Source organism: Ranitomeya imitator, chromosome 1, assembly GCF_032444005.1.
Source record: "Ranitomeya imitator isolate aRanImi1 chromosome 1, aRanImi1.pri, whole genome shotgun sequence".
Lineage (NCBI taxonomy): Eukaryota > Metazoa > Chordata > Amphibia > Anura > Dendrobatidae > Ranitomeya > Ranitomeya imitator.
In genome coordinates, this window is record NC_091282.1 from 162193525 (window position 1) to 162209762 (window position 16238).

Genomic DNA, 16238 nt, shown 5'->3' on the forward strand with positions numbered 1-16238 from the left:
CTGGATATCCACTAACTTTAGTTCGTGCCTATACTACTCCATAGGCTTCTCTTTAAGACAACCTCATAGCGTAGTTCCAGATACAACACGCTAGCCTATACCTTATAATGTTCAATGGAACAAACAGTTCATATGTGTTCTTTTTCAGTTTATTGTTACAGGCGTTCTTGGAGCGTACAGCTCCACTTCCTACCCTACAAAAGCAGTTACAGCTTTCGCTTCAACCGAACTTCCAGACCAACAACGCTAATTGACTTGCTCTTCACTTCAGACAAGTGACTATGTTTATTACACGAGTTTTCACAGTGTTTTTTTTTCTTTCTCTTTTTTTTTCTCTCTCTTTTCTCCTCTTTATAGAGTGTTAAGTTATAGAATTTTGTCAGGCCTTTAAAGGGGCAGCCAGGTCTCAAATATTTCACTAGACCATATTAAGGCGTTAATTAACTATATTTAATATAATGATTATTTTCAGGTCTCTTACTACGCCCTCTATCCCTAATTCCCCCGGCGCTATGAAAAGCCCAATCCTAGCCTGTGAAATTGAATTTCCAGTTTAACTTAACCCACTATCTAGTTCTCACTCCCGTTCTTCACGACATTTAAATATGCTTCATTGCGCCCCCTAGCGGACCCTCATGACCCCACAGTGTCCTCGTACACTGATGCTTCGCACTATGTGCTTAGTCAACAACAGTCTCACCCCCCCTCCCCAACGAATTCTTTCAACCCTCTCCTAATCATAGTTATTGTTCAACCTACCCTTCCTTCCATCCCTACTACTCGCCCGAGTACACTCTACCAATTTGGTCCATCTAACAATAATTCCTCTAACTCCGCCAACGACCCAAAACTTACTGCCAACATAAGCAAGTTCAGCAACCATATATCATGCCATTAACGATCCTATCACATAATGTGAGGGGCCTAAATTCCCCCCACAAACGCACTAAGGCCTTTCGTTATTATAGATCCCAACAGGCAGATGTGGTTTGCCTCCAAGAGACGCACTTCTCAACTAACTCCTGCCCCAAATTTATGTCCACTTGTTATCCACTTTTCTACATGGCGAACGCCCCAAATAAAACCAAAGGAGTCGCGGTCTGTTTTAAAAAATCCGTCCCCTTCGTTTTTAAGTCATCAGTGGCTGACAAGGAAGGACGCTATATCATGGTGACAGGTTCGATATCAGATGAACTGGTCACTTTTGTCTCCTATTATGCTCCCAACTCCCACCAAGCTGCCTTCCTTTCCCAGTTATTGGAATTAGTCTCCGAACATGCCCAAGGCACCACAATACTATGTGGAGACTCCAATTGCATAATGAAAGCTAGCCTCGATAAATCCTCAAGCCCCCATTCCTCTAATCCCTCGCAGCCTTACCCTTCTGCGGATTCAACCGCTCCTAATAAGCTTCTCGCCCAACACCACTGGGTGGATTTATGGAGGGAGATCCACCCCTCCAATAGAGACTACACGTACTTCTCCGCACGCCACTTAGTGTACACTAGAATCGACCACATATTCGCTAACCCATCCTTCCTCCCAAACATCTCTAACATATCCATTCTTTCTACACCCTGGTCGGATCACTCCCCAAATCTCCTCACATGCTCGACGCTCCACCCACGGCCCCGTTCATTCAACTGGGCTCTGAATGACTCACTGCTCTCTTATCCCGATATTTCTCAAAGGCTGAAAAATCACATTGATGATTATTTCTCCTTGAATCAACATTCAGCTTCATCGCCAATCTCCCTTTGGGAAGCACATAAAGCTGTGCTAAGAGGTCTCTGCATTCAAGAGGCCTCCTGTTATGTTTGCTAATGACAGGTGTTATGAAGGCAATCCAGAAACACAGTTTGCTTAGCGATCAGAGTGCACACAGTGATCTGACAAATACCCAAAAATACAAGAACGAGCTCTGAGACGTGGAAACTCTGTAGACTGCACACCTGATCCTATCCTAAACACAACTAAAAGCGGCTGTGGATTGCGCCTAACAACTACCTAGGCAACTCGGCACAGCCTAAGAAACTAGCTAGCCTGAAGATAGAAAAATAGGCCTGACTTGCCCCAGAGAAATTCCCCAAAGGAAAAGGCAGCCCCCCACATATACTGACTGTGAGTAAGATGAAAAGACAAAACGTAGGGATGAAATAGATTCAGCAAAGTGGGGCCCGATATTCTAGGACAGAGCGAGGACAGTAAAGCGAACTTTGCAGTCTACAAAAAACCCTAAAGCAAAACCACGCAAAGGGGCAAAAAAAAACCACCGTGCCGAACTAACGGCACGGCGGTACACCCTTTGCGTCTCAGAGCTTCCAGCAAAACAAAAGACAAGCTGGACAGAAAAAAAGCAACAAAAAAGCAAAAAGCACTTAGCTATACAGAGCAGCAGGTCACAGGAACAATCAGGAGAAGCTCAGATCCAACACTGAAACATTGACAAGGAGCAAGGATAGCAGCATCAGGCGGAGTTAAGTAATGAAGCAGTTAACGAGCTCACCAGAACACCTGAGGGAGGAAGCTCAGAAGCTGCAGTACCACTTGTGACCACAGGAGTGAATTCAGCCACAGAATTCACAACAGTACCCCCCCCCCTTGAGGAGGGGTCACCGAACCCTCACCAGAGCCCCCAGGCCGACCAGGATGAGCCGCATGAAAGGCACGAACAAGATCGGAAGCATGAACATCAGAGGCAAAAACCCAGGAATTATCTTCCTGAGCATAACCCTTCCATTTAACCAGATACTGCCACGTATCTCCGCAACAACGACCTATGGAATACATTATGTATGGAAAAGGAGTCTGGGAGGGTCAAACGAAAAGACACAGGATTGAGAACCTCAGAAATCCTATACGGACCAATAAAACGAGGTTTAAATTTAGGAGAGGAAACCTTCATAGGAATATGACGAGAAGATAACCAAACCAGATCCCCAACACGAAGTCGGGGACCCACACGGCGTCTGCGATTAGCGAAAAGTTGAGCTTTCTCCTGGGACAAGATCAAATTGTCCACTACCTGAGTCCAGATCTGCTGCAACCTATCCACCACAGAATCCACACCAGGACAGTCCGAAGACTCAACCTGTCCTGAAGAGAAACGAGGATGGAACCCAGAATTGCAAAAAAATGGAGAAACCAAGGTAGCCGAGCTGGCCCGATTATTAAGGGCGAACTCAGCCAACGGCAAAAAGGACACCCAATCATCCTGGTCCAAGTTCTGATTGGTTCGTTCGGTCTGGCCATTAGTCTGAGGATGGAAAGCCGAGGAAAAGGATAGGTCAATGCCCATCCTACCACAAAAGGCTCGCCAAAACCTTGAAACAAACTGGGAACCTCTGTCAGAAACAATATTCTCAGGAATGCCATGCAACCGAACCACATGCTGAAAGAACAAAGGTACCAAATCAGAGGAGGAAGGCAATTTAGCCAAGGGCACCAGATGGACCATTTTAGAAAAGCGATCACAGACCACCCAAATGACTGACATCTTTTGAGAAACGGGAAGGTCAGAAATGAAATCCATCGAAATATGTGTCCAAGGCCTCTTTGGGACCGGCAAGGGCAAAAGCAACCCACTGGCACGAGAACAGCAGGGCTTAGCCCTAGCACAAATCCCACAGGACTGCACAAAAGTACGTACATCCCGTGACAGAGATGGCCACCAGAAGGATCTAGCCACTAACTCTCTGGTACCAAAGATTCCAGGATGACCAGCCAACACCGAACAATGAAGTTCAGAGATAAGTTTATTAGTCCACCTATCAGGGACGAACAGTTTCTCTGCTGGACAACGATCAGGTTTATTCGCCTGAAATTTTTGCAGCACCCGCCGCAAATCAGGGGAGATGGCAGACACAATGACTCCTTCCTTGAGGATACCCGCTGGCTCAGATAAACCCGGAGAGTCGGGCACAAAACTCCTAGATAGAGCATCCGCCTTCACATTTTTAGAGCCCGGATGGTACGAAATCACAAAGTCGAAGCGGGCAAAAAATAACGACCAACGGGCCTGTCTAGGATTCAAGCGCTTGGCAGACTCGAGATAAGTCAAGTTCTTATGATCAGTCAATACCACCACGCGATGCTTAGCTCCTTCAAGCCAATGACGCCACTCCTCGAATGCCCACTTCATGGCCAGCAACTCTCGATTGCCCACATCATAATTACGCTCAGCGGGCGAAAACTTCCTGGAAAAGAAAGCACATGGTTTCATCACTGAGCAATCAGAACCTCTCTGTGACAAAACCGCCCCTGCTCCAATCTCAGAAGCATCAACCTCGACCTGGAACGGAAGAGAAACATCTGGCTGACACAACACAGGGGCAGAACAAAAACGACGCTTCAACTCCTGAAAAGCTTCCACAGCAGCAGAAGACCAATTAACCAAATCAGCACCCTTCTTGGTCAAATCGGTCAATGGTTTGGCAATGCTAGAAAAATTACAGATGAAGCGACGATAAAAATTAGCAAAGCCCAGGAACTTTTGCAGACTTTTCAGAGATGTCGGCTGAATCCAATCCTGGATGGCTTGGACCTTAACTGGATCCATCTCGATAGTAGAAGGGGTAAAGATGAACCCCAAAAATGAAACTTTCTGCACACCGAAGAGACACTTTGATCCCTTCACAAACAAAGAGTTAGCACGCAGGACCTGAAAAACCATTCTGACCTGCTTCACATGAGACTCCCAATCATCTGAGAAGATCAAAATGTCATCCAAGTAAACAATCAGGAATTTATCCAGATACTCACGGAAGATGTCATGCATAAAAGACTGAAACACAGATGGAGCATTGGCAAGTCCGAACGGCATCACTAGATACTCAAAATGACCCTCGGGCGTATTGAATGCAGTTTTCCATTCATTTCCTTGCCTGATTCTCACCAGATTATACGCACCACGAAGATCTATCTTAGTGAACCAACTAGCCCCCTTAATCCGAGCAAACAAGTCAGATAACAATGGCAAGGGATACTGAAATTTAACAGTGATCTTATTAAGAAGGCGGTAATCAATACACGGTCTCAGCGAACCATCCTTCTTGGCTACAAAGAAGAACCCTGCTCCCAGTGGTGATGACGATGGGCGAATATGTCCCTTCTCCAGGGATTCCTTCACATAACTGCGCATAGCGGCGTGTTCGGGCACGGATAAATTAAATAATCGACCTTTAGGGAATTTACTACCAGGAATCAAATTGATAGCACAATCACAATCCCTATGCGGAGGTAGAGCATCGGACTTGGGCTCTTCAAATACATCCTGATAATCAGACAAGAACTCTGGGACCTCAGAAGGGGTGGATGACGAAATCGGCAAAAATGGAACATCACCATGTACCCCCTGACAACCCCAGCTGGATACCGACATGGAATTCAAATCCAATACTGGATTATGGGTTTGTAGCCATGGCAACCCCAACACGACCACATCATGCAGATTATGCAACACCAGAAAGCGAATAACTTCCTGATGTGCAGGAGCCATGCACATGGTCAGCTGGGCCCAGTATTGAGGTTTATTCTTGGCCAAAGGTGTAGCATCAATTCCTCTCAATGGAATAGGACACCGCAAAGGCTCCAAGAAAAACCCACAACGTTTAGCATAATCCAAATCCATCAGATTCAGGGCAGCGCCTGAATCCACAAACGCCATGACAGAAAACGACGACAAAGAGCATATCAAGGTAATGGACAGAAGGAATTTGGACTGTACAGTACCAATGACGGCAGACCTAGCGGACCGCTTAGTGCGCTTAGGACAATCAGAAATAGCATGAGTGGAATCACCACAGTAGAAACACAGACCATTCAGACGTCTGTATTCCTGCCGTTCAACTCTAGTCATAGTCCTATCGCACTGCATAGGCTCAGGTTTAACCTCAGGCAGTACCGCCAAATGGTGCACAGATTTACGCTCGCGCAAGCGTCGACCGATCTGAATGGCCAAAGACAAAGACTCATTCAAACCAGCAGGCATAGGAAATCCCACCATGACATCCTTAAGAGCCTCAGAGAGACCCTTTCTGAACAAAGCTGCCAGCGCAGATTCATTCCACTGAGTGAGTACTGACCATTTCCTAAATTTCTGACAATATACTTCTATATCATCCTGACCCTGGCACAAAGCCAGCAAATTTTTCTCAGCCTGATCCACTGAATTAGGCTCATCGTACAGCAATCCGAGCGCCAGGAAAAACGCATCGACACTACTCAATGCAGGGTCTCCTGGCGCGAGAGAAAATGCCCAGTCTTGAGGGTCGCCGCGCAAAAAAGAAATAATAATCAAAACCTGTTGAATAGGATTACCAGAAGAATGAGGTTTCAAGGCCAGAAATAGCTTACAATTATTTTTGAAACTTAGAAACTTAGTTCTATCTCCAAAAAACAAATCAGGAATAGGAATTCTTGGTTCTAACATAGATTTCTGATCAATAGTATCTTGAATTTTTTGTACATTTATAACGAGATTATCCATTGAAGAGCACAGACCCTGAATATCCATGTCCACACCTGTTTCCAGAATCACCCAAATGTCTAGGGGAAAAAAAAAAAAGTGAACACAGAGCAGGGGAAAAAAAAAAAAAAATGATGTCAGAACTTTTTCTTTCCCTCTATTGAGAATCATTAGTTGGGCTCCTTGTACTGTTATGTTTGCTAATGACAGGTGTTATGAAGGCAATCCAGAAACACAGTGTGCTTAGCGATCAGAGCGCACACAGTGATCTGACAAATACCCAAAAATACAAGAACGAGCTCTGAGACGTGGAAACTCTGTAGACTGCACACCTGATCCTATCCTAAACACAACTAAAAGCGGCTGTGGATTGCGCCTAACAACTACCTAGGCAACTCGGCACAGCCTAAGAAACTAGCTAGCCTGAAGATAGAAAAATAGGCCTGACTTGCCCCAGAGAAATTCCCCAAAGGAAAAGGCAGCCCCCCACATATAATGACTGTGAGTAAGATGAAAAGACAAAACGTAGGGATGAAATAGATTCAGCAAAGTGGGGCCCGATATTCTAGGACAGAGCGAGGACAGTAAAGCGAACTTTGCAGTCTACAAAAAACCCTAAAGCAAAACCACGCAAAGGGGCAAAAAAAAACCACCGTGCCGAACTAACGGCACGGCGGTACACCCTTTGCGTCTCAGAGCTTCCAGCAAAACAAAAGACAAGCTGGACAGAAAAAAAGCAACAAAAAAGCAAAAAGCACTTAGCTATACAGAGCAGCAGGTCACAGGAACAATCAGGAGAAGCTCAGATCCAACACTGAAACATTGACAAGGAGCAAGGATAGCAGCATCAGGCGGAGTTAAGTAATGAAGCAGTTAACGAGCTCACCAGAACACCTGAGGGAGGAAGCTCAGAAGCTGCAGTACCACTTGTGACCACAGGAGTGAATTCAGCCACAGAATTCACAACAGCCTCCCGCAAGAAAAAAGACAGGAACGCGAGGATAGCTGAACTGGAGGGCAGGGTGTCAGCCTTAGAGTCTCAGATGAAAAATAATCCTTCACCAACTACGTATCGCGACCTTCTCCATGCTCGTACTGAATTAGATTTTAGTCTCACTGAGATAGCAGACCGGGCCATACGATGGTCACAGCAACACTTCTACGCTCTCAATAACAAAGATAACTCTAATTTAGCCCGACGCTTAAAATGCCTACCCTTACCCAGGCCCCCTATTCGAATACGCACACCTGTTGGTATCACATCTAATCCACAACAAATTTCCCACTTTTTCCAACAAAAACTCAAACAGCTGTACAAGGCCCCAATTACCTCGAACTCAGAAACGATAGAGAAATTTTTAGACTCTATTCCCCTTCCAGCTCTTGGCTCCGATTTGATTGATCTCCTCAACCAAGCCGTAACGTCAAGTGAAATCGAACTAGCCATTCAACACTTGAAAACCAATAAAAAACCTGGCCCCGTTGGTTTTACGGCCCTCTACTACAAGAAATAAGCTCCAATTCTGATCCCCCACCTCACTAATTACTTCAACTCTTTGAGAGAAGGCAATAAGCCAGGTGCAGCTTCTCTAATTGCTGCAATATCTATGATACCTAAACCCAACACAGACCACCTACTCTGGTCTAATTATAGACCAATATCCCTTATCAACATAGACCAAAATACTATCCCAAAGACTGAACTCTGGCCTAGGTACCCTAATCCATAAAGATCAAGTGGGCTTTGTTCCTCGGAGACAAGCTTCAGACAATATACGGAGGGTCTCCCATCTGTTGCACCTCTGCAAACACCGTGACATACCAAGTATGCTACTGTCATTAGACTTCAAGAAAGCCTTTGACTCTATCTCCTGGCCATATTTGTTTGCGGTGCTGCGGAGATGGAAGTTTCCCGACCACTTTCTCTCTTGGATTCACGCCCTCTATAGCTCCCCTTCGGCCTACGTACGTTACAATGGCTTTTCCTCCACATACTTCCCTATTAGTAGGGGGACCAGGCAGGGATGTCCCCTTTCACCCCTGTTGTTTCTTTTGGCGCTTGAACCTTTAGCTATTCATATGCGCCTTAATTCTGAAATTCAGGGAGTGGAGGTGGCGTCAGTTTCTCACAAACTTCTTTTATTTGCTGACGACATGCTATTACTTTTGTCGTCCCCTAAGACATCTTTGCCGGCCCTCTTACTTACCCTAGAAAGCTTCAAAACTATATCCGGCCTCCACTTAAACACCAGCAAATCCTACGCTATGAACATATCTCTTTCGCGACCTACTGTATCACTACTTCAGCACAACTTTCCGTTCCAATTGGCCACTGACCACTTGGACTATTTGGGGATTAAACTAACAGCTAACCTAGACTCCCTTTATGCGGCTAATTATCCTCCTATGCTTCGGAAACTTCGCCTTCTGCTCCAATCATGGGAGAAACTGCATCTCTCTTGGTTGGGCCGTGTACGTGCGCTAAAAATGACAATCCACCCCAAACTGCGCTATTTCGCGTTCTGCCTGTACCTATCCCCTCACACTTTCTTAAAACGGCCCAAAGATCTATAGACACCTTCGTATGGAGGGGAGGCATCCCGAGGGTTAACAAGGCTACTTTATACCGCCATCGCCTGAAGGGGGGTTTGGGAGTCCCCAACCTTTTGAAATATTACCGCGCAGCCCAATTAGGCCAACTGACTTTATACCATGCTTATAACGAACCCCCATTATGGCTATCCCTGGAAGCATTCGAAATGCAACCCAGTACTCTTGACACAGTACTATGGATCCTCCTAATTCAACGCAAACACATCTCGAACCCCATTATAAAGCATTCTCTTACAATCTGGGACACTTTAAAATATTCCTCACAACTGATCTCACCCTTTTTACCCCTCGCTCCCATTTGAGGTAATACCCTATTCCCCCCAGGCGTGGGATCTATCAAAAGTTTTTATAGATGGGTCGAAGCCGGCATAACCAGGGTTCACCAGCTGTTCAATATTGATGGGATAATCCCATTCTCGGCCCTACAGGAAAAATACCACTCCCCCCCCCCCCCCGGAGAAATCTTTCGATACTTACAATTAAAAAACTTTATCAACTCCTCATTAAAAAATTCTACCCCTCCTTACTCCATGACCCCTTTTGAACAAAAGTGTCATCAAAACCCACATGCCTCGGGGATTATTTCTCTCCTCTACTCATACATTAATGCCCCTTCCCATAGGCATTGTTTGAAATATACCGTACGTTGGGAGTCGGACATCGGATCTACCCTGACAGATTCGGAATGGTCTCAAATTTGGTCCTCTTCTACAGGAGGAATGTTAAATACACTCATGTTGGAAACCAACTACAAAGTGTTAACCCGATGGTATCTGACCCCCGCTAGAGTAGCTAAAGCTGTGGCTAACCACTCCCCAAATTGCTTCAGAGGTTGCAATTCAACAGGAGACATGTTTCATATATGGTGGCTTTGCCCGACTGTCAGAAGGTTCTGGATAAGGATATACCATTTGGTTTTTTCCATAGCGAACATTAACCTTAAAAAAAATCCCATGGGAGGCGCTACTTAACAAACGCATCCCCAACATCCCTAATCATACCCGATACCCTTATCTCATTTATATTTTTGGCAGCAAAACAAATCATTGATTTGGCATGGAAAAAACCAAACTTAGACTTTTCCGCGGTCAAAACACGCCTCACCTGGTACATGATCAGCGAGAAATTGTCGGCTATACTAATGGACAAAGTTGGCAAATTCGAGAAAATATGGCTCCCCTGGGCGGAATACACCTTTTGCCACACTGGTACTATACCCAACTAACTACATTCAGTCGGATTCAGAATAACCTACCATACCCTTCAGACATTATACACCTCTTCACTCGGGCTCACCTCCCCTACTCCCCCTTTCCCTTACTTTGGTTAGGTTGTATGATTGCATGTCAGTTAACCACATGCACTATTGTTCAGATTGTATGTAAAGACTTATTCTGATTTTTTTTTTGATTATCTTGATTATCTCTTATATGTAAATCGAAAACTTTCAATAAAATTTATTGTTTAAAAAAAAAAAAAAGATGGCTTCATGCAGTTCAAAACTGCTAGCAGGACTAACCAGGCGGCCTAACTTGTTTCAGCGGGGGACAGTTGTAATGTGTGGCACAGACAGACAGATAGACAGACAGACAGAGGCCTAAAATAAAAAAAGATGGCTTCATGCAGTTCAAAACTGCTAGCAGGACTAATCAGGAGGCCTAGCTTGTTTCAGCGTGGGAGGACAACTGTTATGAGAGGCTGACACAGTTACTAGGCACAAATAAGTAAGTCGGCTACATGCAGTTCACAATTGGTAACAGGAGTACACAGGTGACATAGCTTTCATCAGCGGAGGACAACTGTTATAATTGGCTGACACAGTTAGCAGGCCAAAATACAAAAGTGGCCTAAATGTCTGCAAAGGACTTGTTCATAAATAAAGTAGTGGCATAGCAAGGTACAGGGGTGGGCTCCTCTGCAGAGTTGCAGAAAGTGGTAGTTGGCGCAAAGTATTAAGGGGTCTAATTGGAGGCCCCTGTATATTTTTACTATCATCTATCATTGCAACCAATTTGTAATGACAGTGCCATTTAAGGATTTAACAGCACAGACTACACAGTGGTGGGGCATGGAGAGGTAAGTTTTGCAAGTGGTAGGGCACAGTTCGAGCTTGGGGGGAACACTCTCTCGTGGGTGGAGGTACTGGCACAGGGCCCCTCATATTACGACAGTGTGTCTGATGTTGGTTGTACACCATCACCGTCAGAGACACTTCATTGTACTGTGCCAGTGCCATGGCCCAAGAGTGGGCACACCCACCTGTCCAGGCAAATGGCACTCGCACGGGTGCGTGCGCCAAGTTGTGACCACGGCCCTGAGGGGGGAGTAAGCCCATTTAGGGAGGTATACAAATGGCCTATGGTGGACATTCGGCACCTGCAAATGGCGGAATTGGAGCAGTCAGTAACAGGAGGCCAAAAACAAGACAATTTTCGGGCAAGCTACGTGTCAGCAGGGGAAGGTGGGGCAAAATAATTAGAAATCCATGATTGGTTAATTTTAATGAAGGTTAGATCATCAACATTTCGGGGAGCCAGACGTGTCCTTTTTTCCATCAGTATTGAACCAGCAGCACTGAAGACTCTTTCTGAGAGCACACTAGCAGCTGGGCAAGCGAGCTCCTGTAATGCATATTCTGCCAATTCGGCCAGGTGTCTAGTTTAGATGCCCAGTAATCAAAGGGGAATGACCTGTGAGGGAGAACATCGATAATGGCGGAAAAATAGTTGGTAACCATACTGGACAAATGCTGTCTCCTGTCACTTTGAATCGATGCAGCAGTACCTGTCGTGTCTGCGGTCATTGTGAAATCACCCCACAACCTGGTGATAAATCCCCTCTGTCCAACGCCACTTCGGCTTTGTGCACCTCTAACACCTCTGCCATATTGCCCCTACAGCTCGTGTGAGAAGCCTCACCGCCGCTGTGTGCTGGGAATGCCTGAACCAAACGGTCTACAAGAGTTGCTTGTTTGGTAGCCAATATTTGCTCAAGGTTTTCATGTGGCATGATAGTGTGTAATTTTCCTTTGTATCGTGGATCCAGGAGGCAGGCCAACCAGTAATCTTCATCGGTCATCATTTTGATAATGCGGGGGTCCCGTTTTAGGATACGCAAGGCATACTCTGTCATGTGGGTCAAAGTTCCAGGTGTCAATTCACTGCTTGTGCTGGGTTGAGGAGCACTTTCTTGAAAATCTACTTCACTTGTGGCCCGCAAAAACCCTGTACCTGACGTTGCAGTGCAACCAGTTTCTATTGCCCCCTGAGAAGCATCCTTCTCACATAAATATTCATCCCCATCATCCTCTTCCTCATCCTCTTCATCCGCCACCTCGTCCCGGAGACTTCCCTGAGCAGACAATGGCTGACTGTCATCAAGGCTTCCCTCCTCCTCGCCCGCAGACGCCTGCTCCTTGATGTGCGTCAAACTTTGCATCAGCAGACGCATTAGTTGGATGCTCATGCTTATGATGGCGTCGTCTGCACTGACCAGGTGTGTGCATTCCTCAAAACACTGAAGGACTTGACACAGGTCTTGGAGCTTCGACCACTGCACACCAGACAACTCCATGTCTGCCATCCAACTGCCTGCCCGTGTATGTGCATCCTTCCACAAATACATGACAGCACGCCTCTGTTCGCACAGCCTCTGAAGCATGTGCAGTGTGGAGTTCCACCTTGTTGCAACGTCGATTATTAGGCAGTGCTGGGGAAGATTCAGCGATTGCTGATGGTTCAGCATACGGCTGGAGTTTACAGGTGACCGGCGGATGTGCGATGAAAGTTTGCGCACCTTCAGGAGCAGGGCTGGTAAATCAGGGTAATTTTTGAGTAAGCACTGCACCACCAGGTTCAAGGTGTGAGCCAGGCAAGGTATGTGTTTCAGTTCTGAAAGGGCTATGGCAGCCATAAAATTCCTTCCGTTATCACTGACTATCTTGCCTGCCTCAAGATGTACACTGCCCAGCCATGACTGAGTTTCTTGCTGCAAGTACTCGGCCAGTACTTCAGCGGTGTGTCTGTTGTCGCCCAAACACTTCATTTGCAGCACAGCCTGCTGACACTTACCACAAGCTGTTCGATAAGGGGACACCTCGGGTGCAACACTGGCAGCTGCGGATGGAGTGGTCGTGCGACTGCGCTCTGTGGATGAGCATTTGCTTCTGGAGGAGGAGGAGGAGGAGGGCGAACACCTGCAGCCAACTGTTTCCTAGACCGTGGGCTAGGCATAACTGTGCCACTATGGCTGTCCCCTGTGGACCCTGCATCCACCACATTAACCCAATGTGCCGTGATGGACACATAACGTCCCTGTCCATGTCTACTGGTCCATGCATCTGTTGTGAGGTGCACCTTTCTACTGACCGATTGCCTCAGTGCATGGACAATGCGCTCTTTGACATGTTGGTGGAGTGCTGGGATGGCTTTTCTCGCAACGAAGTATCGACTGGGTAGGTAATAGCGTGGTACTGCGTAGGCCATCAGGGCTTTGAAAGCTTCGCTTTCAACCAACCGGTAGGGCATCATCTCTAACGAGATTAGTCGAGCAATGTAGCCGTTCAAACCCTGTGTACGCGGATGAGAGGAAGAGTACATTCTTTTCCTATCGAGAGTCTCTTGTAGGCTGAGCTGGACTGGAGAGCTGCATATGGTGGAACTAGCGGGGGTGGTGGTGGACATGGCAGATTGAGAGAGGCTTGGTGATGGTATTCTTGATGTGGGCCTACCTACAGTGTTTCCAACCAAGAACCTTGTGATTCCCAGACTGATTTGGCCTTGCGACGATACCTCCACATTTGCTACTGGTGGTGTCAGAACCGGTGGGCTTCCAGTGAGGGAAGCAATGTTGCATTGCTGACTAGCTTCAATATGAGCAGGTGCACCGACGGTACGGGACGTTTGGTAGTTAGTGCATGCTTCCAAGTGCCTGCTGGTTAAATGTCTACGCATGCACGTTGTATTTAAATTTTGAACATTCTTCCCTCTGCTAAAGGTCTTGGAGCATTTATTACATATAACTTTGGACTGATCATTCGGATCTTGGTTAAAAAATAGCCACACTGCACTCGTCCTACTATGGAATACCTTTTCAGGCTTAGCACGCTGTGCTACTGTCACCGGATGGCCACGCTGTCCTACACCTGTTGTGTTTTTTGACACACGTTTTTGGCCTGATACACGCCTGCCAGACGACAGCTTTTGCGATGTAGATGACTGCTGCAGATCATGCTTCTGAGCTACTGGCAGCGGCACCCTCTTCCCCCAATGGCTGCCAGCTGGGTCATCTATCACCTCCTCTTTAATGTCATGTGCACCGTCCTCTGTCTCACCGTGTAAGGTGGTATAGCGTTCGGGACTGGGCACCATAGTCTCATCAGGGTCAGATTCTAGCTCAGTACACTGCGAGGGCAATGTAGTGATCTGAGTCAATGGAACAGCATAATAATCTAGCTGTGGTTGTGCATCTGTGCACTCCATGTCCGATTCATCTTGTAATGGGCTTTTAAAAATTTCCCTCTCTAACCCAGGCACGGTATGTGTAAAGAGCTCCCTGGAGTAAAGTGTAGTGTTGCCTGCCGCATCCTTCACTTTTGTTTTGGGTGAAGGACACAAGGAAGCTACTTTTTCCGGACCAGGAGCAGCCACTGACGACTTGCTGCTTTTAGATTTCGAGCCTTTTGAAGAGGAGGCAAAAGAGCTAGAGGCTGAGTCAGCAAGGAAAGCCAAAACTTGTTCCTGCTGCTCCGGCTTTAAAAGCTGTTTTCCAACTCCAAGATAAGGGAGCCTTGGAGGCCTTGTGTAGCCAGACGATGACGCTGGCTCAACACCTCGAGCTTTTGGGGCTATCTTGCTTTTCCCAGTACCACCAGATGCTCCACTACCACCACCACCATCAGTACCACCTGCCAACCACTGCCCACGGCCTCTTCCACCAGACTTCCTCAGTATTGGGGAAATGTTACCAAAATAACAAGCGTTATATGTTTCTGTTAAACAACGTAGAAGGTGTATATTAACTTTTGGAGAATTTATATCTCCCCCTTTTTTTGGCGGGAAGACTGTAGCCAAAAACAGGCCCTGTGTATTACACTACACAATGTAAGTGGCACAACGTGGCTGGCATATATACGACAAACAGAACTGACATATTGAAACTTGTGGGCAAATTAAATCTCACTTTTTGGGGGGTGAGAATGCAGCAAAAAACAGGCACTGTGTATTACACTACACAATGTAAGTGGCACAATGTGGCTGGCAGATATACGACAAACAGAACTGATGTATAGAAACTTGTGGGCAATTTAAATCTCCCTTTTTTCGGGGTGAGAATGTAGCAAAAAACAGGCCCTGTGTATTACACTACACAATGTAAGTGGCACAACGTGGCTGGCAGATATATCAAAAAATACAAGGACTGTAGTACAATTTCAATCTCCCTACAATGATCAAAGGACAAGTATGGCAGCAATAAAAAGGACTGCTGCACACAAAAGAGTATCGACAAAGAAACTGTGCAGAAAGGAGCAACGGGAATTTTGCTTTTAAAAATGCAGTTGGTTTGCACAGCGGCGTACAAACAGCAATGCAGCTATCAGGGAGCCTTAGAATGCAGCCTAATAAGCTACAGCGCTGATGCACAAAAATCTAGTCTCCACTGTCCCTGCAAACAAAAGGTGGTGTTGGACAGTAGAAATCGCTACAGCACAAGCGGTTTGGGGTTTAATCTTCCTTCCCTAATGATATCCCTGCTTCTGACGAAGCTGCAGCAACCTCTCCCTATGCGAAGCTTGGCAGCAGTAAGATGGTGGTCGGCGTGCACGCCCCTTTATAGCCCCTGTGACGCAGCAGAAAGCAAGCCAATCACTGTAATGCCCTTCTCTAAGATGGTGGGGACCGAGACCTATGTCATCACGCTGCCCACACTCTGCGTGCTCCTTCATTGGCTGAGAAATGGCACTTAAAGCGTCATACGAAACGCGACTTTGGCGCCCAGATCGCCGACCTCATGGCAGATCCCACAGTGGGATCGGGTCAGGTTTCACGAAACCCGACTTTGACAAAAGTCGGCGATTTTTGAAATTGTCCGATTCGTTTCGCTCAACCCTAGATAACACTTCATCCAGACAACTGAAAAAACGGCAAAAGGTAAGTATTCA